This window comes from Chelonia mydas, chromosome 10 (genome assembly GCF_015237465.2).
Source record: "Chelonia mydas isolate rCheMyd1 chromosome 10, rCheMyd1.pri.v2, whole genome shotgun sequence".
NCBI lineage: Eukaryota > Metazoa > Chordata > Testudines > Cheloniidae > Chelonia > Chelonia mydas.
In genome coordinates, this window is record NC_051250.2 from 78524217 (window position 1) to 78549978 (window position 25762).

Genomic DNA, 25762 nt, shown 5'->3' on the forward strand with positions numbered 1-25762 from the left:
TGTGTGGATATGTGCACTCCCACTGAAGTTAATGGAAGTACATTAATGCATTGGGCCAGATTCTGATTTCATTTATACTGATGTAAATCCAAGAGGACCTAGCAGTATTGCAGATTTACATGTGTGTAGCTAAGATCAGAATCTGTGCTCGGGGAGAAGAGACTAGGTCCCTGGAGAGTTGGTAATCTGAAGTTGGTCTGAAATGTTAGCCTGCATGAGTTTCTCTGCGCAGCGTGATAGCTAGGGCAGGGCGGGTGTTTCTTGAAAGCCAGTCAAGCAAATGTCAGAAAAGCCGATCCAAAGAGTGTTTTCAGGCAAATATTTGGAGATACATAGAGCTACATTTCTGCCTCGAGCCACAGAAACAGAGTGCACTGCCAGCTGTGAAGCACGATGATTTGAGTCGTGCAGTGTAATTGGGAACAGATGACATTTATTACCCGAATTTCTGAAGGGAGGCAGATATTTGGGGAGAGCGAGAATGGACATTTGACCAACTCTGAAGCCAACGATGCACTGATGTGTTTTGTACCTTCCTTTGAAAACTTGCACTAAAAGCAGCAGAACTCGCCAAAGCGAAACGCAGTGCATTCCACTGACTTGGGACACTGTGTAGGGCATATTTCCGTAAGCATGAACCACATCGTCATACAATGTATGCGTTTTAAGTGGCGGCCGCAGACTTTGCACTGAAAAGCATCCAAAAAAGTGATGTCAGCTGGGCGTGTCTAACATGTTTGTCCTGGAAGATCGTTCTCCAGTGGGGGTGGTTACCCGTGGCCCCAAGGCAAATTAAAGCTGCTGCCAGGCAGGTGCTGAGACATCTGTGACTCCAGCCAAAGTCAGTGAAGATTGTGGGTCCTTGGCATTTCTGCAAATCAACTTCCAGATGTCTTAGCTTGGGACGCCAACAACGAACGACACCTTTGTAACTTTGGGCCTAGCTATGATTCAGTGGCAGAGCTAGGATTAGGGGAAAAATACATCCTGGGTCCCTGGCCTGTGCTCAGTCCATTACACCCTGTAGCCTTTGCACTGCAAGGTTGTTTATTTCTTACCTTCATGGGAGATAGTGTGATGCTGCCCCACTAGGGGGAGCTCCATGAGGGACTGTCTCCAGAGCACAGCACCTCCCTGGCACACAAGAGGAGTGTATATGCCATGCTACTCCTTTGCATGGTGTAATCTGCTCCCTTCCCCTCCCAGAATGGCCAACCTGCTCCCCGGGCTGTGGGAGAGGGGTGAAGCCATGACCCCACCCCCTTGTGCCCTCTCCTGGGTGGTGTGCACCCCCACAGACACTGAGACGGAGCATTTCCTGCTGTGCTCCTTCAAGTACAGATTGCAGTTGTAGCCTGTCTCTGAATGAGGGATTGGGAGTGGGAAAGGCCCCCAAGGCAGGAGTTCAAATTTCAGTTTCCCCTCCGGAATCCAGGTGTCTATTTGAGAGGCCAGATTTGGCTGCTCTGCGTCTCACCAGTGGCATTATCCGTGTCTAATGCTCTCTTAATTCCCCCAGGGAGGTTCATGCCACAGTGATTCTCTGGTGACAGAAAAGGGAGCTAGGGGTTCTTATATAACTCACCCCAGGATTGCTGACTTAGCAGGAAAAAAGGGGGATGTGACTAGGTGTACGACATGTGCCATGCCCCTCCTCAAGTGCTTGTTCACTCCCCTGGGATCATCTGCAGCTGATTTAAGTCAGAGCAGCCCCAGGCTACAAGGGACCAGAGAGACAACAGGAACAGGACAGAGCAGAGCGGTGCGTTAAGCTACCTCTACGCTCTCTCCTGGCAGTTCTTTGTAGAGCAGGAGTATGCCCAGCATTGCCTGCTCATATGGAGGATCAAGGTGACCTTCGAAGGATTGCTGCTCTGTGTCCCCCATTGTGCTAAATTCCAAGCTTATCTGTTTCTCCTCTCCCTGCTGTTGTCAGAGAACGGGGTGGTGTGCCTTGACAGCTAGCACAGGAGGCTGGAGCGATGCTGTCTCAGGCTGTTACAGGTCCTATCAGTAATCATACTACAGTGACACGCTTGGTATTGCATGCTAGCTCTTTCAAACATAAAAATCTGGGTTTGACACAAATCCACTGGAAACTGTAGTGTAGCCTTCTGTCGTTTTTTTCCCTCTGCACATTCCTGCAAGAAGTCGGATGAAACTCCTTCTGTTTTAGGCAAAATATTTCGCAATTTTCCTAAAAACTTGCCAATTGGAAAATTATTACCCATATATCATGGGAAATGCCTGATTTCTCCCAGGGCTGCAATGTTAAACCATCACCAATAAACGACTATTTTGGCTGGAAGTTTGGAGGCAGGAACACTGAAATCTTCTGGTATGGCACATTACGTGAACTACTGATTGTAGGATGCCAAAAATGTCACCCCATTTTAAACTAGCTCCATTTTAAAATCAGTCAATGAACCAACATTTGAATTGGAATGTGTTTGTTCCAGCAAATAAGAGTGTCAGTCCCTGCGTTGGGTTTACATATCATGATTGCCATTTTTATAAAAGTTTTTCAGTTTCGAGTTAACAATTGAGTTATTTAATCATCTCATAAAAGAGTTTAGTTAAATTCTACAGGCCAACTGACTGTGTTATGGATATTTAGCGACTATGCGTTAATGTTGTCTTGACTAAAAAGTGTCCTGCCTTGCTTATGCTGATTGCTACAGAGGAAGGGTGGTCTTGTAGCTTAGACATTGGATGGGACATGGGAGGGCTGAGTTCAATTCCTGCATTGCCTGTGTGATTGTCGGTAAATCATCTAATCATCTAAATCTCTCTGTGCCTCAATTCTCCATTGGTAAAACTGGAACAATAGTATTTCCTTTCTTCCATCCTTTGTCTGAGTTTTAGATTGCAAGCTCTAGGTCATGGATTGTATCTTGGGGTATGTTTGTATAGCGCCCACCAGAATGGGCCACTGAGGTAGATGCTATAATAATATAAAATCAAATTCATAATAATTTAGTGTTTCACTTCTATTTTTCAGACCAATCAATGGTCCTAGTTTCCTACTTTAAATTGAGGAAGATCCAAAAGAAATATATACATGATGGTGACATTGCCTGTTTCTGTGTGACAGCCCAGTTTGCTAGCAAACAGTGGAGCCAAGAATATGAAACAAGACCCTATGAAGTGGCATTGCAACTAAATCTATTTGACCTCCCTTCTGTCAAGGCAGCTCACACTAGTGAAGGCAATTGGGAGTCATAAAATGTATAACTTACATACTTGGTGATTTAACATGGCAAATTTCCCAAAGCTGAAAACAATTATGAGCAAAATTGATTCAGGAAAAATTTAAACAAAAAATGTAAGAATTGGGAGTTGTTTAAGAAAACTTTCCTGATGCCCAAAAAGCCACAATGAAAGAAGGTTAAAATATCTTCCTGGTTAGGAAGGGAAGTGAAAGCAGCAATAAAATAATTGCATCTGTACATAAAACAAATGGAGAAAGATGAAACTTGAAAACAATGATGAGCAAAATTAGCAGTTATGAAATACAGTCAGTTGATAAGGGAAGCTAAGGATATCAGTGAAAAAAATCTATTACCAGTAGAGTTAAGGGCAATAAGTAGGATTTAAAATATATATATAACAATATTCTAGAAAATATATCTCTGTTACTAGGTAGGGATGATACAGTTGTCAATAATGATACAGAAAAGGCTGAAGTGTTCAATAAATATTTCTGTTGTGCATTTGGAAAGAAGCGGATGACTCACTCACAGCTTATGGTGATAATAAAATATTTTCTATTCCAACAATAATTTAGGATGATGTTAAACACCATCTGCTAAAGGTAAATACTTTAAAAACTGCTTGACCAGACAACTTGCACCCAACAGTTCTGAGCATTGATGTCAATATTTAGTTAAGTTGGGAATAGTGGGGAAATTCCAGAAGACAGGAAAAAAGCTAATGTGCCAATATTTAAAAATGGTAAAAAGGATGACCTAGGTAATTATAGGCCAGTTGTCTTGACATTGATCCTGGAGAAATCATGGACAGGCTGATACAGGATGCAGTCAGTAAAAAATTAAAGGATAGCAGCATAATTAATGCTTATCAACATGGTTTCATGGAAAATAGTTCTTGTCAAAGAAACTTGATGTTGCTTTTAATTAGATTATAAATTTGCTTGATAAAGGTAACTGCTGACATAATATAATTCGACTTCTGCAAGGCATTTGACAATACTGCACAACATTCTGATTAAAAATTTAGTACCATACAAAATCAATGTAACACATGGTAAATGAATTGAAAACTGGCTCATTCATAGATCTCAAAAGTAATTGTAAATGGGGAATCATCATCCAGTAGGAGGTTTCTAGGGTCCCACAGGTATTGGATCATGGCTCAGGGCTATTCAATATCTTTATCAATGATCTGGAGGAAAATATAAAATCATTGTGGGTAAAGTTTGCAGATGACACAAAAATCAGTGGAGTAGTGAATAATGATGGGGGCAAGCCAGTTCCACTGAGCAATCTGGATCGCATGGTAAGGTGGGCTCACTTGAACAGTATATTTTAATACAGCTGAAAGCAGGTCACACTAACAGATGGGGAGCTGTGCTTTGGTAAGCAATGACTCAGAAGAGGACTTAGATCATGGTTAGGATGGGGTAGAATATGATTCTGTTTGCCAAAAACATTGAGGTTTCAAAATTCATTTTTATTCTGATGCGGAACAAACAAAAGCGTTGCCGAAATTTTTTTCATCAGTTTGAGTCATGTTGGATCGCAACTGAACTTGAGATTCCAGTGTAATGAGGTGGTCGTGAAAGCAAGGGCAACCCTTGGATGTATGAGCAAAGGAACATAGAGTAAAAGTAGGGAGATGATATTTCCACTGCATATGGCATTCTTCTTAGTGTATGCGCAACGTGCCTCAGGTAGCACATGACCAGGATTCATCACCGAATTTGGTCCACTGGTTGGATCATTCTCTTCCCTGGGCTGGGCCAGGTACTGATGGGAAGTGTGACATGAATGCTGATCCATGCCCCATATGGCATTAATGAGACTGGAATACTGGTTCTATTTCTGGTGTTCACACTTTGGAAAGGTTGTTGACCAGCTGAAAGAGGTTCAGAAAAGAGCTACAAGAATGATTCAAGGTCTACAAAACCTGCCTCTCAGTGAGAGGCTAGGGAAGCTTAGTGTATTTAGTATATCTAAGAGAAGGTAAAGAGGAGACTCAACCATGGTCTAGGAACCTGCATGGGGAAGAGATTTCTAATAGTAGAGAGCTCTTTAATTTAGCAGATAAAGGCAGAACAAGGTACAGTTGCTGGAAGCTGCTGGAAGCTGAAGCTACACAAATGCAGACTAGAAATAAGGCACTTTTTTTTTATTTTTTGAGCAGTGAGGGCAGTTAACCAATGGAACAAGGATATGGTGGATTCTCTGTCACTTGAAAACTTTAAATCAAGATCGGTGTCTTTCTAAACTGTACACTATTGCTCAAGTAGAAGTTTATGGACTTGATGTAGGAACCACTCAGTGAAATTCTATGGCTTTTGTATCCAGGAAGTCGGAGTAGATGATCATAACGATCCCTTCTGACTGTGTATCAGTGTGGCATCCCATGTACTTTGACAATAGACGTTGTAACTATTTGTAGATACCCTCTGCTACGCAACAAAGGAATCCCCTGGGAAATTTCTTTGAGAGCTTCATTCCCCAACTTGGCCCCTGCAGTTAACCTAGTGAGAGTCTGGCCTTCTCTAAGGCCAAGTTTTCTTCTGCAATATTGACTGTACACTAATGGATAAAAGAAATGTTCTGCCCTAGCCTTACCCAACATATTGTTTTAGTTGCATAAAATACTGCCACTTCTATGATTTTATTTATTTATGTATTTTTAAAAAGTTGTTTTATTAATTGACATTTTTTAATGTTATAAGTGGAAAGGTCAACAACGTCTGTGTATAGGGCCCAATTCTGCCACCCTTTCTCATGATGAGCAGCACCCTACTCCACCATAGTACTAATGGAACCATTGAGAGTACAAGATTGAGAGTTTGCTCAATTACAGATTACATAGCTATGCTGTCCCAGAAACAGTTCTAGGAAGGAACTGTGACTTGGAGACACGTCTCTGAGTGACTGTTCTTCTGGAGAAGATGATCAGGAAATGAGTCAGGGAAAGTGGGGCAGGGGGAGTAATGCTGTATCAGCCTATTACAGGACGTAGCATGCTTCCTCGCCATGGCCCTGCCTTCTCCCTGCCTCTTCCCCTCACACTTGCTGACGGCAGGGAAATAGCAGCCACACCAAGCATGCTCACACCCACTCCCTGAACTCCTAACCCTGATAGGTTTTGGATTGCCGCACAGGGTGTACGTGTGGGTGGGTGCGAAAGGAGGCTTCAGTCCCCTGTAGGGCCCTGTATGAAGGAGTCACAATCTAGCTGATAGTAAGGGGCTATTGAAAGTGAGTAAGGGTGGCAGAATGGATTCCTATAATGTTTCAGCATCAGCATGGCAGTTCTTAGCCATGCTCCTTCCAGTCCTTCAGGGCTGAAACTGCAGTGAAACTGTCCATGTTGTTCCTTGTTAACTTTGCCATGTTTACTAGCTTCAAATCTAGCTGCTCTTTTCTGCTGGGGAAGGGTGGGGGCTTGTGGTACCAGAGCGGGTAGGGTCCCTTGTAAGTTTGTGGTGAAACACCTGCTTACTCTTTTCTTTGTGCTCGGTGCATCTCTTCAGGCAGTCATGCGGTGCTGACCTGTCTGGCACTGCACGGCTGGGGCTGTCTTTTTTGCTCATCCCCTAAGCAGCCTTTCCTGTACTATTCTGGTGATTCTGATGTAAGTACAAGGATTACCCTGCAAAAGCTCCTGGATGTGAAGCGTGACATGGAATAGCAATTTTTAAAGCTAAAAATACATCTAGGCACTTAGCTTTTAATGGTCACTTATTCCCTGTCCAGATCCAGTCCCCAAAATATCAGAGAATGGGGAAGTGTCATTCGCAAGCTAGAGTGAGCTCCAGGCAGGTTGGCATGGCATTTAATGAATTTATCGACACTTGAAAAGTCAACAGTAAAAATGCCAGTAACAGATCTAATGTAATTGGGCAGGGAACGCTGCCCACTAAAAACACCAGCTAAACTCCAGTTATTACCAAAGCAAACCCAACTCTTGCCTGGAAAACTAATTAAATAATATCTTCATCTCAGTCGCAAGGAAATAATTCAGTTCAAGAGAGCAGTACCTGAGGGCGCATGTGGGTGCTAGGATGTATTAGCCCTGGTATTTATTTTATTGCATCTGCTGGGATGGCATGTGTAAAGCATTTCTCAACATTCAGCCCTCTTATTTCTTTCTCTTCAAGTCTGTGACTCTCAATTTCCTTGACTGTGAAGGGCTCAAGGACAGACACCAGGGTTGGTCCTGCACTTAAATTCAGAGGAGCAAATTTCTGCTTCCCTTAGGATCATACTAGCTAGAGGTGGGAAAGACATCAATATTGGATCATGGAAAGTATCCCCTCTAAAGATCTAGTCCCCTAATAGGATGTATTGCATATAAAATAGGGTTTTATAGGGTTAGAGAAATACGGTTAGGGTTAGAGAAATAGAATAGTGTTCGAGAAAAGAATCTATGCCTGCAATTATGCATGTGGTCTGGTTGGGCCTTTTGGGAAATACAATGCAACAGGATGATTAGACCTTGTAAAACGTTTCAAAAGGACTGAAGTCTTAGCTTCCCATAAACTTCTTTCTGTTAGATGCACTGAAATGCAGTCAGAGTGACACACTTGTTCTTTTATTGCTCTGGTAAATCATTTTTTAGGGGAAGTCTTCATACAAAATCCTTCAATGCCTCCCTCTGCAGATATTGATTGCAAAATCCCATGTTGCTCCTGCCTGCAAACTACAAACCTATATGTACGCTATATGCCTCACCGCTATAAAGGAACAGACATGTTAGAGCATCTTTGAGTAATTTCACAGATCTTGGTCTGGTTGTTTTTTCTTGTAAAAATTGAAAGCAGAAGGCAGGGCAGATATTAAAACAGCAAATTGGGGACTGGTCTGCACTGCTGATTACAAAGCAGTGTCTGTAGCATACCCCAGTGATAGCTGATGTTATAAGATGCATGGAGATTTATGTATCCAAATTTGGGATTCACCCACGGTGTGTGTGCATGTGTTCACACTTCCCATGCTGCTCGGATCGGGTGAAAGGCATCCCATGCAGAGGGCCAGCCCAAGAGCTAGGCACAAGTTAAGCCCTTGTGTTGGCACACAGGCCTTGTGAGGGGTGAATGTTGGCCTTTTGGCACTTTAGTTCCCACTGTAGAACTCAAAGGATGCCAACTGGTAAGCTAGCGTTCCCCTTGAGGTCTTATTTTTACCTCCCTGAAAGCAAATTTGAACCAAGCCTCCAGTGGTGGAAATCAAACTCCTTCATTACGATTCCTAGAGCTGCTACAATCCCTGAATGCTGACTGTGGTCCCCGAGGGGCTGCCTGCCATTTGAGAACTGGCAGAATGACATGAAATGACTTTCTAGCCATGCCGCCTCCTCATCCCATCCCTTCTGCTCTCCCTAGTCTGTGGCCAAGAAGAAAGGGGTGTGTCTGAAGATCTAGGCATGCCAAATTATTCCATTTGAGAGCTTATATAGGTCATATGACCAGATTCTGGCCCTTTTGCACAGCTGCAGTGGTGCAAAGAGCCTGGTTCAGGGGAGAGAATCTGACACTTTTGACACTTCTGCATGCAATTATTTTATGTCTGCATCACTGCATATTTCATTTATTTTCATGTTAATCAGTTGTGTGCATGGATGACAGAATTTGCACAAGCAAAAGCTCAGGGCTTCATTTGTGCACACATATTTTGCTTGTGCAATCTTTGTCTTTTATTACACGTGCAAGTACAACATTAAGAGAATGTTATTAAGGTTGCAAAGTCAAACACTCAAAAGTTGGAAGCACACAGAAGTTGAAAGATGTGTAGTGAATGAGGTGAGTTTTTTGCAAAAAGAGAAAAGATGGTCTCATGATTAAGGCAATTGAGTGCCGCCAAAGTGAACTAGATTTCGTCCTTCCTTTCGCCACAGAGTTCTCCTATGTGATGTTGGGCAAGTCACTTAAACCAGATTTTTCACAGGTGGTCACTCATTGAGTAGGTCTCATTTTCTGGGTGACTGATGTGTGAGACCCTAGGGTCTGATTTGCAGAAATCCTGAGTGCTCACAGCTGCAACTGAAGTCTATATAATGCTAAATATTCAGAAAAATCAGGTCCTAAGTGTTTCCCTTCGGCTACTTTTGTCCTCAATCTCTCTGTGCCTGAGTTCCTAATCTGTAAAATGTGGGTAATACCACCCCCTGACCTTATAGGGGTGCTGTGAAAATAAATTCATTCATGTGTGTGAGGCAGTCAGATGCTAGAGTGAGGCGCACCATAGAAAGCCTGTGAAGAAATTCTTCATTCTGTCTTCAGAGCACACAACTACTGGCTCTCAGTCGCCTCCCCTTCCTTTCCCTCTGTGGCTACGAGTCCATCTCCTTGCCCATACAGCTGCAGTTCCTCCCTGGACCCCAGTGCCAGGCTTCACCCATCCCTTCCCATCTCAGTTTTCTTCTTCCCCCTCCAGTCCCAGGTTCTTTGTCCCATCTACTCCCTCCCACCACACACACAGTTCCAACTTTTGTCCCCTCTGCATTTGAATCGGGCAGCTTCCTCTCTTCCACGCTACCTGGGCCCGGTATGGGAGACCTTGAGAGCTCCTTGCCTCAATTTGGGTGCCAGGAGTCAGCAGAGCCTAGAGCTGCAATTGCAGGGAAAGTCCTGCGTCAGCTCCAGGCTGGAGCATGCCCCATGCGGACAGAATCTTGGGGGAATTTAGCCTCGAAAACCTAAGACGTCTCTGCTGAGCCTGTGCAATTTTTCAAAGGTTTATAACTTGGCCAAATTTGGGTGGATTTGCACAGGAATGGCAAAAGGCACATCACTGACACAAAGGCCACACCCTGCCAGATTTCAGTTCCCTTTTCTAAGCATTAGGGGAACTAGAGCTTTTCAAAGAAAAGGTCACCAGAATGTTTTAACTTGGGCAAAACAATGTCTTTTTCCCTATCTTCATTCTCAGAAATGGCTGAACCATTTTGGCTGAAATTTTACACTCACTCACACACATTCTTCAGCTGGAGGCGGACATGTGACATGGAAGATTTCAGCCCAAACAGTTAAAATTTGATAAAGTTATAAGCCATTGAAAACAGAGTCTTACAGGGGGTCAGGCATTCTAAATAATAGGTAATATTACCAGCCCCACCTATAATGTGTGTAGACTGATAATTCCCACATATATACTCATACCAAAATACAAGCAAGGTTGAGGCCACTTTGAAAATTCGTCCTATAAATAGGGCTCCTGTGATTAACTGTTTTTCTGGTTAAACTGCGCAATGATCTATTTTAAAAGTTACTGAAAGTAAAACTGAATTTTTATGTGAAAAAAACATGTTTCATATCTTTCTGTAACCCACTAATCCATGTGAAAACCACAATGGGAATAAACTTTTCTCCCATAAAACTTATGCCATTTTAATTTCCAGTTAAAACTTACAGGATGGAGGACAGGGAAAGGCACTCAGATATATATGTGGCTGTAAAAAGTAAAGAGATTAACTCTCAGACTCTGCGGCAGCCTGACACAACGATGTCCCAGTGCTAATAAATCAGTTTATTCCTGTTTGTTGTGAACCTCTTCAGTCCACATTGGTAAAAGGTGTAGAGGTATTTGTCTCCCATGAAAACATTCTCCCACACCCTTTGTAATTAAAAGTAATCTTAAATTTCATCTAGATCCATGAGAAAGAGCTTTCATACAGCAATTTGAGTTGGACTCCAGGACAATGGAATGCAAGTTGAAAGCTTAATGAATTTACTCCATAAATCTTTTTCTCTGTTTTTCTTGTCATTATATCAGTACATTACATGTATTTTTCCTCACATTGCGAGCTGGAGATTTATTTATTTATTTTTTAAAGAGAACCCTCAGTAAGTGTTGTTCTGTGAAACTGAATCAGCCGAAGTTTACTTCGTTAATACTGTAGCATGACTGCTGCTTTTGGGAGTTGAGTTGAACTCCATTCTTTAGATGAAATGAGAGGGGGAAAGCTCCCCTTGGTTAAGTGATTTCATTAGTGTTACTTTAGTTTATTGGCACTGCAGGCTGCTAGCACAACAGCGCCTCCGTTATACTTTCAGCAGTATTATTTATGTGGTAGGACTTGCTGAAGGACAGCTTCAGGTCTGGCTCTTCCACCAGCTATAAAAAACAAAAACAGGAGACCCTCTAAGAAAAAAGTTGCTATCTTTAATTATTGTTTTGTGCGTTGTGGTGGCACCTGTGGGCCCCAACCGAGATCGGGACTGCATTGCGCGAGGCACTGTAATATCATAAATTAAGAGCCAGTCCCTGCCCCAAGGAGCTTGCAGTCCAAATAGACAAGATGAACAAAGGAAGGTTTTTTACTCTCTCTTTGCAGATGGGGAATTGAGGTCCAGAGAGATGAAGAGACTTGCCCAAGGTTACACGCGAGTCTGGCAGAGCTAGCAATTGAAGCCAGATCTCCTGAGTCCCAGTCCAGTGCTTTAACCACAAGCCCATCCTTCCACTATTTTTTATCGTTTTGAAATCCCTGAATGTTTGGAGAGAAAACAGAACAAAAACATTGTCACTAATAGAGTCACAGGAGTCACCTGGAGAGGAACTCATTTCAAAATGAGGATCATGTTGTTTTCCTGGATCTGACCTCGGAGCATTCAGCATCCCCTTCCACACCGTGTGCTTCCCGCAGCAAGTCTGTCCAGGCAGGGCTCCTGGGGAAGCCAGAAGGCCCTGCACCCCAACTCTGCAGTCAGACGTGACTCTCAGCCAGATGGTAAAACGGAAGGTTTATTAGTCGACAGGAACACAGCGTAGAACAGAACTTATAAGCACAGAAATCAATGACTTTCAGCCAAGACCATCTTGGGGGGAAGGGATCCCAGAGCCAGGGCTCTGGTCCTCCCACTGCACCCCAAGCTAGCTGAGACTGACTCCCTTCTGGCCCCTGCCCTGCCCGTTGCTCCTCTTCTGGCCTTTGTCTTGTGTCCTGGGCCAAGAGTCACCTGGTCGCATCCCCCTCCTGAGTCTCAGGTTACAAAGGGGCGGCCATAGCATCTGTCCAGGCAGCTGGAGCAACCCCCGCAAAAGTCACACACCCTTATTCCCACCATCTAGATATTGGTGCAATACTCAGGCAAACTGAGGCACACAGCATTCATGCAAAACAGTAAAACTCACATACAGCCTAACAAGGGAAAATTCCCACTTCGTCACACTAGGGTGACTTTATTTCCCTATGCTGAACATGGGACACCTGGTAAAATTACTTGTGTTCAAATGAGTTCAACGGCAATCAATCAGAACTATGCAATACAAACATTCAAATTAACATCAAGTTGACTGAGCCCCTGTTAAAAAAAATACTGCGTAGCTGGATTCTTTTTATTTACCTTCTTATCTTTAAGGCTTTAGGGTTCACACCGGGAGAGGTGACAGACACATACTCCCATACACCTCTCTCACACGGAGGGGGCAGGGGGTGACCAACTGACCCAACCCACCCTGTCCAACGCTCTCCACTCTCCAGGCCTGGCTAAGCCCCCAGGATGGACCCGCGTCTCCTGGTACCTGGCGCTGCATCTTTCTGAGGCAACACGTGGGGGGGGGCACGCAGGGTCACATGCACCCCTCCCCAGATTTCTGCCAGGGTTTGCACCAGAATGTGGCCAGCAGCAGCCTTTCGGCACTGTGTGGGAGGGAAAGGACAGCAGCTGCTGCCAGCCGCAGGGGAGGAGGGAAGGAAAAGGGATGACCTGGCCCGTGTCTTTGCAGAGCTCATCTCTTCCCCCCCCTCCCCCCTCCCTCGTGGCTGGAAGCAGTTTGTCCCTTCCTGCCTGCACAGTGTCGAAAAGGCAGCTAACGCTTCCAGGCTGCTGCTGGCCACTGACATAGCCCAGCGGCCTCCTGTCCCACAGCTACAGCGCAGGCAGGAAGGGGTTAAGCCCTAAGGATGCATTGTGCACCAGGGCCCCCCAGCCTGAGAGGTGGCTCAGTAGGGGAGGGTGCCTAGGGGACGGAGCAGCCCCACGCTCCCTGGGGGCAGGACCCAGGGCGCGCGGGGCTGGTGAAGAGGGTGCTAAGCCCCTGACTGGGGGGGCTGCTGTGGAGGCTGCAGGGTCGGGGCATGAACAGGCTGGAAATCGCTTCCTCCCCCTCCACTCCAGCTGAGGGGCGGAGAGGCTGCCCCGTGCCAGCGCTGTGCGGGGCTTTGGCACATGCAGAGCTCGGCTCCTCCTGGCCAGTGCCTCAGGCTGGAGGGTCTTGGGCTTTCCTGGGGTGCCAGCCCAGCCAGGGGGGTAGTGGGGGAAAGAAGGAGCCTGCTGGCCAGGCTGTTGGTGAGCTGAGCACAGCAACCAGGGGCTGGTTCTCCGCACAGCGTTGGGAGTGGGATGCGCCCTACCTAGGGCGATATGGAGGAGCTGGGGGGCTGGAGAAGGGCAAAGCAGGGAGAGGACAGCGAGAGGGGGAGCACGTAAAGGGCAGATGGGTGGGTAGCAGAGGTGACACATAGCCGGCCGCGGCCTGGGGCCTGCCCACACTCACCAGTTACCACAGATCATCGCATGCAGCCAGAACGGCCAGAAACGGGATGGGGCCTTGCTGGCTGAGAGTTGGCACGCAGTGGGGGCTGCACTGAACCACCAGCAGGGGCAGTGGCCGGCCCCGCATGCTGCAGCTTGGCCCCACCACCAGCCTTGCACACCCACCCCCATCGTTGTCCACTGGTGGGCTGGCGAGCAGGAATCCGGCCAGCAGTAGTACTCACCAGTACTGATGTGGGGAAGACAGAAAATACGGGACAATTTGCCTGTTTTTAAGAAAAAGTCGGGACACCTGCAGGAGGGCTTAAATACAGGACTGTCCCTTTAAAACCAGGACGTCTGGTCACCCTAAGCATGCCTGGTGCTTCCCCGGTGTGTAAAATCATCATTATTAAACTGGATAAAGACACAATAAAAATGGTCAGACGCCAGAGTGGGGAAGGGGAAGGGAGGGGTGAGGACAAAGGGAAGATACCCATGTGGTTTGACAATTACTGTTATAAAGAGTGAGCTCACTGCTCTGACCCACACAACAATTTTCTGAAATTAGACAAATTTATAAGGATTATGGGAAAGTTTATTTTAAGCAACCTACTGCACTTTGTAATATAGATGTATAAGGAGGTCATCCTTTAACCTTTCTGCAAAACATAGTTCATCAGTGTCAAGAAAAATAAGCAGTGGGGACTTTACATAAATGGTAAAAGGTTGTTCAAAGAAAGAGAAAAATTGGGGTGGGTGTTTAGCAGGTGTCTCTAATGTGGTTTCATAATTCCATGAGATGGAAGTGCTGCCTTACCCCACTAAATATGACCCTGTCTCTCCTTTCTATCCCTGCCAGCTCGACAGGAAAGAGCTCGAAAGTGCAGATCATCTCTGTGGGAGAATAAGAAAGCTAACTAAGAACAATTCTGAGGGCCAGATTCCCTGTTGCTCTGGAACTTGCCGTCATTTGCTGCAGTGCAAAGCAAATGTAAAACCCTGCCATTCTGATCTGATGGCAATTTATTCGCCCTTTTGCACCAGGGTAGATAGCTGCACAAAGCCAACAGAGAATCTGGCCCTTAATCACTTCAAATGCTACTTTTTTCCTAAGATCAAAATCTGAAATTCTATCAGGTAATACAGGAAATGTGAGTACATGTCGGTGCCGTGGCTCAAACTTGTGGAAGTGCCACTCAAGTCATTTCTCATTTTGATAGTTGGCAAAAAGCTTAACTGTAGGCCCTGTATTTTTTTTTAATAATAAATTATCATAAATGTTCGAGAAGAATTCTCAGAACACATCACTATAAAGGGTGATTGTGTGTTTCAGCAAAAGACTCCCTGTTGCACATTGGCCTTTTGTGTGGCTGCCCTGGCTCCTTGAGCAGAGCTTTCTCTGAAGGAGACACAGCGTGGCACTGACATCACTTTTTTTCCTCATTCATCTTTCACTAAGGAAGACTAAGGTCTATCACCTGTCAACGCCGTCTTTATTATTCTGGAGCAGCGTAGCCAAAAGCCCAACACTGCATTGTTTCTGTGCACAGGAGTATTGCTGTATGGCCTCTGTAGCCAGAGGATGAGGAAACATCCACTGGTTTCTTCTAACCACCTCTTTCCCTGTTTTATTTAAATGTATCCATCTTTTTGAGATGAGACACAGTGAAGTGCCACCTATGTTATAAGTCTGCTGCTATCTTTAAATACAAAGCCACGTGTTCTTCTTTCTGACAGATGTCCGTTAGGGTGAAATTCACTGCTGTGCTGAGGGCCAGCACAAGCCTATGCATGACTTTAAATCCTCAAACTCGGACTTAAGAGAATAAAATTACATCAGTGCATTTTTTCCTGAGGCTTAGACTATGGAAAAGTCCCCTCAGGAAGTGTTGGAAACCCCGCAATTGTGTTAAGTAAAACTGGACTGGACAAAGTGCTAGGAAAACTACTGTATGGAACAGACCTGTCCTGGCAGAAGGGCGTTATATGAACTAAAAGTTGTTGTTTCGGTGTCTGCGATTCAGTTAGCAGCATCCTCTGCCTCGGTCGATGTTCTTGTCTTATGAGAATCCTACATGTTGCCACTGCCAAGATCTGAAGTGGCGCTCCCGTGGCCTGAAGACAGTAACTCTGCCAGGTACATGATTCTCCCGAGCCCTAGAAAAATAGCACCTGAGCTGACAAACTAAGTGGATTTTGGCTGAAATGCAGTTTAGCCACGGACAATGGTTCCTGAGGTAACTGCTTGCCCAGTCAAAGAGGTATGGCACAAGCACTCTATGATATTCTAACATCATTTTACCAGGTCAACACAGTCTTGCCCTGTCTATCATAGAGTATTTTGTGAGGCCGCTTCTCATGGTCTGTTGGTACAAACAAGCTGACTTTTCACCTGTTTTCAGCCAGAAAAGGGGGCAAGTGACATTAAATTGCTTGTAAAGTTGGCTAATCCTTTCTGGGATTACAGTGCAGTCCATTCAGTGAGATGGCTAGTAGTTCGCCGTTTGGGGATTGCCTCCAAATAGTTTTAGGAGCACTGAATTTGAATCCAATATTTAGGTTTCTTTGTGGAACAAGCAAATCTAGATAATTAATTTAGACGCCAAATGGAAAGTAAGAGATATAAAGGTCTCTTCATTTCTGACAGGTGTGTTGTGCATTCTGGGCTTTGAGCCAAGAATCGTTTTCATCAAATGTTAATAAAGACTGCAAACGTCATACAAATTATTAAATTTGTGTCCATTTTGGGAGGGATTTGGGACATAAGCTTCTCAGCCCCATCACTGTGTGAATTTTGACATTGTTCTTCTCTAAACTGAAGAAAATTATAAAGACTGAGCAGATGAAAAGAGAACTGGGAAGGTAACAAGCAAGGATATGCGCCTAGTCTCCCACCCTCTACTCCTCTCGTTATCCAAGAATTAAACACTTAAAAATAGTAAACTCTCTTTCTTCCTCCTTCAGGGACTTTTCTGATGAGAACAAATCAATCAGTAAATAAAGGAAAGCAGGAAGGCATTCGAACATACAAAATATAATACAATTACTCACCTGCATAGTTAAGAAATTATTGGGGCCACGTTTTTTCATACCTTTCTGCGTGCATCTCATTTGTACGTAGTTCCCGTGAATGCATGAGCAGCCATTTTGATTATAGGCAGCAGTGGCCAGGTAACTGCCTGTGTGATCACATGCAAAGCCACCCCCAGGGGTGATGGAAATCAGAAGTATTCTAAATCTTCCTATGCAGCAGTAGCATTTCAATACAGCTCTTTCACCCTATGATTATGGGACATATTTGTAGCAAGGTGGCGCTCATCATAATATGACACTATTGGGTGCTCAGTTTACAGGCCTAATGGATCTGATGGGATTGTCCATATTCTGTATTTGACTGCAGAAACGTGCTAAAGGATGTAAATCCCTGTTTAAATGCCTAGGTACAACTTTGAGTTTGGGTGTCCTGCTAAAGGCCAAGATTTGAAAACCATATGTCCTGGATGCTTGTGCTCCATGATAGGAGCTGGGCCACAGTCTTATATTCAGAAAGCTCTTGAATTATTTAGATATTATGCAGTTGGTTTGGTGACAGAAAATTTCTCTGTATAAAATAACAAAAGCTAAAACATATGTCAGTCTGAACACAAGACAGCTTTGTCCCTGGCTCCTTCCAAATGAGTATATTTCTTAAGAATTTCACTGCTTTACTGTATGTCCGGTGAGTGAAGCAGAAACTTCGCAACTGAAACCATTATTCTTCAAGAATGCGTCTTGCCCCGGGCCACACCGTTATCAGTGTACGTGCCTGATACTTACTTTTCAGTGCCAGTAAATAAATCTCCGCGTTGCTTGACCCTTCGCCCTCCTGCCTCCCCCAAGTTTAAGATAAAAATGCTGTTCTGGATACAATCAACCAATTAGGCTAAAGTCTTCCTTTGCAGGGTCTGAATCTGAATCCAGTGGTCTCCAAGTCTCTTAATGCAGTTAAAGCTCAGATTTCAAAGATGCATGCCTAGGAGCTTTTGGATTTGATTTAAAGATAAGTCACACCAGTTATGTTGATCAAGGGAGCGTCTTTATGGGCATTTTCTTCAAATAAAACCAGTTCCAAATTTATAGATTTCCTCTAAAGGCATGTGTTACTGCAAGCTAGTCCTGATAGCCTCCAGCTTTTCTTTTATTCTTTTTACAGAGGGTATTGGGCTGTCCTTTTCTCAGAATGTCAGAAGTCCCTAACGACTTCAGACCATTTGAAAAATGTTGATGGTCCCTTATTTGAAGGGGGCTTTGTGTGATTCGTGAAGCCCCAGTGACCGTCTTTTTTGGGGGCTTGAATTTATAAGATCCTTTCCACTTCCAGCAAAGTAGTGAAAATATACCCAAAAGAAAGAGGTGCTTGCCGACTTTTAAGGATTTCCCAGCCAAACACTGTGCTGTGAGGCAATTTGATGGGTGCCTGAGTAGCCTCAGAAACAGTAACAAAACCAAACCTAGACCTGTAATTTTTAGAGCTGGTTGAAAATTTTCTAACAGGACGGTTTTCTGACAGAAAATATCAATACGACAAAATTGAAACGTTTTGCAGGAATGTATCACTTGTGCCATACTTTTTGGCAGGACGTTATTGGAACATTTTGTTTCTTATACAGCCCATGTTTTGTTTTGACTTTTATGTTCTATTATATGATATAGTATGTAATATATACAGGTTGAAATGAAATATCTTTGAAATATTTTATTTCATGAAAAATTCTGAGAGTTTGACTTTGTCCCATTTTGGGACAAAAATTCAATTTTTTGACCAGCTTGAATAATTTTAAAGATAGACTTTCCAACGGGAATTGAATTCTTCCCATTCAGTGGGAATTGTATTTCAGTTGTCAATTCTTTGGGGGTAGAGACCTTGTTTTTGTACTTGCCAGTAAAGCACCTGACATGGTTATGAGACTATAAAAGATACAGCCATTTACACACTAATTGAGTGAGTGGAAATAATTAATTTTACCAACAGAAGTAGGTATCCAACAAGAGGAATTGTTAATCATCACATTGTTATGGTGGAGTGTTGATTCTGTTGACCTCTTGTGGGGTCACTTTGCTTGCTCTCTTTTTTCACTTTATATTTATTTTGTCACTTGTTTCCCTTTTTTCTCAGCTCAGTTTATTTTATACTGCAGTTGTGTATTACTCTGTATTTGTAGCATAAGTCTACAAAAGGGTATCTTTTTTACTCTGAAGCTCGTGTTATTTTACATATTTCCCACTGCATATGTCTAGTTGTTACAAATTGAATATGCTGTTTTTGTACTTTGTACACTGAATACAATAATTAGTCCTTATGCCACCACCACCCCCCCACACACCAAACCTCCTGTGTTTTGCGGCCATATTTTCTAACCTCCCTCTTAGCCTGGTCACGTGTGTGTGTGTGTGTGTGTAATAGCTTGTGCCCACCAAAGTGGGAATGCACCTGTTAGTGCAGGTGTGACGAGTGCTCTGTGCATGGAAATCATCTACATGGTTTGCATATAAAGACACAAATGTTCTGTGTGCAAAAAAAGGGGACACCCGTGCTTCTGTAGACACAGTCCACTGTATATGAAACTATGGCCGTGCCAAAATTGGGGCATGACTGAGGCTGCCTTAAAATTTGGTGCTTAACGCTATGATTTACTATCAGGCTTAAGGGCTTTTTTATTAAGGGGTAACCAAAGGAACCCCAGGAAACCCTTTGCACCAAGACATATATTAACTATCTCACATATTTCAGATATTTGACCCCTCTGCTAATGGTCAGTTGTGAAAAGGAAATAATTTGTTGTCATGTAATAAAGGTCTAAAGGTGGGGGCGGGAATGGGGAGATGCATGTGCGTATAGTTGTTCATTTAAAATATCATTTCTTTTCTACTCATTTGATACCTTAAACGTATCAGGACTGACATTCCCTACTTCTGATGCCAATATGAATTGCAAATTTCCTAAGCCCTTATTGAGGGACCATGCTGTTGAATCTTTAGCAAAGACATCCTTACTCCTCTATGTTTCTCAGGCATTTGAGTTGCATTCGTGTAATCCATATCAAATTAGGAAACAGCCTGGATAAAAGTCACTTCCTAGCCCAGTTATTTAGGTTTTGTTTGCAGGGAATCTCTGATGTGGTCATCTTGATAGTTCTCTAGGGAATATATAGACTGTTTTAGGGTTAAGAGTTCAAAACAAAACAAAGCCCAAAACTATCAGTAGAAAAGAAAAATTAAAAACAAACCAAACAAAAAATGTCAGGGCCTCTTCATTTTGTTATCCATCATAAAGTATCAAAATGGGTACCATCTGCCCCTCCTCCCCCCTTTTTTTGCAGGGTATCTTTAAACTGTTTCTTTACTGTCCTGTGCAATAGATACCAATTTAATGTAAATTGCACCTAATTCTGCTCTCAGTTTCTCTCATGCAACCCCATAGGGTCAATTAGGGATGAGGCTTTCAAAAGAGCTCAGTATTTGGCTTAACTCTGCTCTCATTGAAGTCATGGGAGCAGAGTTAGGCCAACACTAGTAAGTGTTTTTGAGATCCGTGCCCTAAATCAATGGGTTTACCTGGATATTGCGGACAGAAGGATCTAGCCAAGTGCTCTGTACATCTAAAAGAGGCGTGATGCCTTAAAAACAGAGCACTGAGGGAAGGGAAGCAGATTGGTGCAGAAAATATGCATGTATGGGTGGGGGGGAATAGTAAGAGAGAAGGGTGCATAGGTATATTAAAACTGTCTGGGGAGAACAAGTTTCAGAGTAACAGCCGTGTTAGTCTGTATTCGCAAAAAGAAAAGGAGTACTTGTGGCACCTTAGAGACTAACCAGTTTATTTGAGCATGAGCTTTCGTGAGCTACAGCTCACTTCATCAGTATGCATCCGATGAAGTGAGCTGTAGCTCAGGAAAGCTTATGCTCAAATAAATTGGTTAGTCTCTAAGGTGCCACAAGTACTCCTTTTCTTTTTGGGGAGAACAAGTAATCTGAGTTCTGGCCATTTATATGGTTTTATATGGCTATTAATTGCTGTAGTCATTAAAATTAGTCCAGCACATGGTATCTATACTGACTACCTCTATAAGGAAATAGATTCCCTGCTACATAGTGGAAAGGTTTGGACTCCTAGTGGCGTTTGTAAAAGAATAACAGGTGTCTAGCCAGCAGAAACATTTTTTTCAGTATTGAATCCTTTCTTTCCTTTTTCTTTTCAGTCTGTGCCCTATTGCTGTTCCTTCTGAAAGTGTTATGTGTGCATGCATGCAAATGCAGCCTGAGATTTGCCTGATTTGTTCCTTTGCACGTTGGGCTGCTGGAGTGGGGGTGGAGCAGAAGGGATCTCCTGTTGCTTTTATTGCAGAAGGTTCACGTGAATTCCAGCTGCGGCCATGGGATAAGTCCTCCTTTGCCTTAAGTGGGTTGTTTGCATTTCCTCCTCGCTCCCCCAGCCTGGCCAGCGAGGTGTGAGATTAGATGATTACTGAAAGCCTTCACTGCACTTTCCCCCTTCTCAGGTTGACTCTGCGAACAGAGAAGAAGATATAAGAAGATGCATATTTTACAGGTGACGCAATCTATGATGCCATTGGTGCTTCAGGGAGTAACGATTGGGAGCAATCAGCTGTGTAATTGAGCCCCGATGTTGACGGAATGTAGCTCTCTTCTGCACATGCATGTCTTGTTGGTAAACCCAGATTTAGGCCTCGATCCAACCAATGGAAAGTCTCCTGCTGACTTCAGTGGGCGTTCAAATTAGGCCCTTACCCAACAGGGTTGTCCAGTCTCCAAAGTTAGGCCCTGTTTTGGGAAAGCACTTTACACATGTGCTTAAGTGTGTACCTGAATCAGGGGCCTTTCTCTCCTGGGAGCTGGATTTTCCCACCAGAAACCAGCGCCAGTCTGACAAGAACACTTCCCTGGCTTTATTTGGAAGCAGCTAATTTGGAGAGTTCCACAGTGAGAAGTTTCATCTCCTCGCCCTGGTGCCACGTTCCCAAACACAAATGGCTTGTCTGGAAAGCAGTGCTCTGAACGCCCTTGCAGAGTTTGTGACTGATTGTAACCTCTAGGACGTCACAGAAACCTAGCACCCAGGAAATGCGAATGAGGGGGTCGTTTCCGCAGATGAGCCTCATCAATAGGGGTGGGAGCCTTCTTTCTATGCATATGGGGACAGGAGTATAAAACTCTTTGGTGTTCTCATAAGTCTTGGGGACAGTGTAAATAAAAAGGCAATTCTGGTGGGTGAGAACCTGCTTTTATACCATCCCTGAAGCATTGGCCAGTGCCACGCCTGTAACTGGAGTGCCCCGTCCCTGCCATGCTGGGCGGTGCCACGCCTGCGACTGGAGTGCCCCGTCCCTGCTGGGCGGTGCCATTCCCTTTTTACTATGTTTACGAGTCGACTTTTCTCAGTTTTGAGAAACTTCTAATTTTTTTTTCTAGCCTTTTCCTTCCCAAGGCTGTCTGACAACCACGCGGATTAAGGGAATTTTAAGAGATAAAGCGGGAGCTGTTAGGAACCTGCAGCTATTGGAAGCCCCCCAGTTTTCCCTGCAGGAGTGTAAATGACCAGTTTCCGCTTTGGAAAGCTGCCTTTCCTTTTCACCAAATCCAGGGAGGTGCGGGGGCCAGTGAAGGAAAAGAGGGAAACCCTAGAAAAATTTCCACTTCTTGCAAACAAGCAAAAAGAAGCCATTTTAAAAATATAAAATTCCCGCCATCTCCTGCAGCGAAGATGGCTTTAGGACGTGCTAGCGTTGCCACGGCTTCTCAGAGCTTATAATCTGTTTGCAAACCTTCGCACCGGTGTGCAACTTGGCCTCCCTGCCCTGAGACATCGAATACATTGTTATGGAAACATCTGACAAAAATAATCTTTTTATCTTGGGCTTGTTAAAGTGCCGAGGCTGCAAACGGAAGTATCCGATGCTGCGATTGCCCAGCAGCCCCTTGCCCGGTTCTCCTGTGCCCTTTGCTAACACGACGGCTTCTAGGACAGACATTGACAGTGTGGATCAGTGCCTTGGAGTACACTCAAAAAGAACAGGAGGACTTCTGGCACCTTAGAGACGAACAAATTTATTTGAGCATAAGCTTTCGTGAGCTACAGCTCACTTCATCGGATGCATGATGAAAGCTTATGCTCAAATAAATTGGTTAGTCTCTAAGGTGCCACAGGTCCTCCTTTTCTTTTTGCGAATACCGACTAACACGGCGGCTCCTCTGAAACTTGGAGTACGCTGCTTCCTAAAGAGTTGTAGCACCCAGGAGAGCAGGCAGGGGAACGCAGGCTATTGGAGGTGAAGCAGAGAATGCTGTTCTGCAGGGGATGGGGCAGGCAGGGGCAGATAATGGGTGCATTGGACAACAGAAACACACTAGGGAATCCCAGGGAGAGGCGGTGGGGATGCATTGTGGGGCTGCAGGGGCTGCTCCAGCCATTGAGCTGATGAAGTCTCTGTGTCATGACACTGCAGCCACTCTGTGGCTTGGGCATGGGGGAGGAGTTCCTTCCCTTGGTCTTTCCCATGCATGTGCTCAGCTGAACTATGGGAGCAGGGCACTGGAGTGAGGTGATGGCGTTAAATGCTCTGTAATAAAAACGCCACAAGGAAGAGTTGGGTGGAAGGGTTTGCCTTTAGTTCGGCTTCATGCTGAGGACCCAGTCCTGCTTGCCTTGTGCACTCAAGCACCCATGGGAACCCGCGTGGGCAAGCAATGCCCACCGGGACCTCTCTGCAAAGGCATGGCAGATGTAAGCCAGACAGCTAAGGCATGACTGTGCCCTTGTCTTGTCTACATGGGGATATTTACCAGCATAATGATACTGGTTGTAATTATCCTGCTAGAGTTATCCCAGGCTAGCTCGCTGTGGGGCAACCCTGATCCAGAATAAGAGTTCCTTTCTCGGGCTTGGTTTATGCCATTTTCAAAGCTTTTCATAAGCCAAACCAGGAAAAGGCACTCTTTTAGTCTGGAATAAGAGTGGCCACATGGGAAGTTGTCCTGGTATCACTCTAGTGGTATAATTATGCTGGTAAATTTCCCTGTGCAGCTAAGCCCTTGACTAGCCCAGCATTAAGGCCCACTGTATGTTCCTCCCTCCTTCCCTTTGCTCAGCGTATCTGGGTCCTGTGCCCATGTCTGGTGTAAAGTGAAACCCCCGTGCTCAGGATACTATTCCCTTGTGAGCAAGAGGTCAGGGAGAGGGGTGGAGAGCGTTTGGGCTCCAGCCCACAGCCTCCCACTGGCCAGATTAGCTGACTAGGTGTGAGTAGGGAGTATACTGCACCCTGTCAAGGATCACAGTCATTTATTTCCTCTTGTATTGCTCACCCCTCCCCCACCGAGAGTCTGGCAGGGTAGGAATGGTGAATCAAAGTTACATACGGTCCCAACCTTTGGCCTCAGTGTAAAGGCTCAATCAGACCCTTCATGGTTTTGAAAGTGCAGTGCTGGTCGAAGAGCCTGCCCCCACACTGTGCACAAGGCAAAGTCCCAGGGACAGCAGCCATGATGTAAGGAAACCAGTGGGAGTTGTGCCCGAATCATGAGGACAGGGTTGGAACCTAAGGACTGCTCAAGCCCAGGACAAAACTCTCCCTGGCTTCAGTGGGAGCAGGATCGGGCCCCCGCACATTCACCCAACCCTCCGTTCCCTTGGCCTGGGTGTTGGCATTGGGCTTCTGGATTGCAGTTACCCGTGGCCCAGTGCTCTATTAATAATTCCACTGATCTGTTAAAAGTGCTGTTGCAATATGAGCATGAGGAAGAAGGGTGTGGAAGTACCATTGGAAAGAGCAAAGGAAGTTAAAATCGCCAGAAAAAACAAACAATTTTTTTTAAAGTAACTTTAATGAACTGACTTAAACTTAAAGCTGGGAAAGTCAGGGCTGTGGCTGGGTCCCCTCCCCCTTACTGTTCCGTGTTGTGGCTTCAGGAGGTAGTGAGAAATCTCCAAAGAGGGGCTTTTCCGTTTACCAGATGATAAATGGAGCGATCTTATCTAGTGTGCAGCGCGCACTGAACTGCGGGGGGAGAAGAGCCTTGAGTTTCAGCATGAGTGTATTTCCTTGGTTTTGTGGGTTTAAGCCAGATCTCGAATGTTAATTTAAAATAGATCCTGGTGGTTTAATAGCTCTCCATTTGTGGTATAGTTATCTGAGGAATACAAATCTGTTTGTTCAGGCAGATGCGGAGTTGAAAAATGGAGGCTGTCCTGAAGACAATGATAAAGACAAAGATAAAAGTCCAATGGTCCTTTTCTGTTAGAACAGGGGTACTTAGCTCTGGTCTCCTGGCCAGATTCCAGCTCACATAATTACATTTTACCTATGTACGTTTTTTCCTGTTGTTTCAGATTAATATTATTCTTTGCTTCCACCTCCTAAAATAAACCAATATGTCATGAAATTGGCACAAAGGGGTCTGAAGTGGTAGATAAAGTGATCTCTTTTCAGAGTAGCAGCTGTGTTAGTCTGTTTTCGCAAAAAGAAAAGGAGTACTTGTGGCACCTTAGAGACTAACCAATTTATTTGAGCATAGCTGTAGCTCACGAAAGCTTATGCTCAAATAAATTTGTTAGTCTCTAAGGTGCCACAAGTACTCCTTTTCTTAAAGTGATCTCTGTATCTTTTGGGAAATATTAATGTAACGAACTGGAGTGTATGTCTACCCCGGCCCTCATTGGATCCGCTCTGAATCAGATCAGAACCAGGTCCATGCTTCTATTTGAAGCTGGCGCTTTGAAAAACATTGTAGTTCTGGAGTGTATGGGCCTGACCCTGCAAGGTGCAGTGCAACCATAACTCCCATTGAAGTGAATGGGACATAAGATAGTGCAGTTGCTCGCAGGATCAGGCCTTGTCTGTGGAATGTGAGATGGGTCGAGGAGGCTGTATTTGAATCTGGATTAGGTTCAGGCTTTGAGTTCAAGGTTCAACACTAAACCAGGTCTAAGGTTCAAATTCAATAGCAAGTTGTGATGAAGTGGCTGAAAAGAATTCAGCTATGCACAAATCTGGTTGGTACTAGGTACCTGAAAATACAATTAAAATC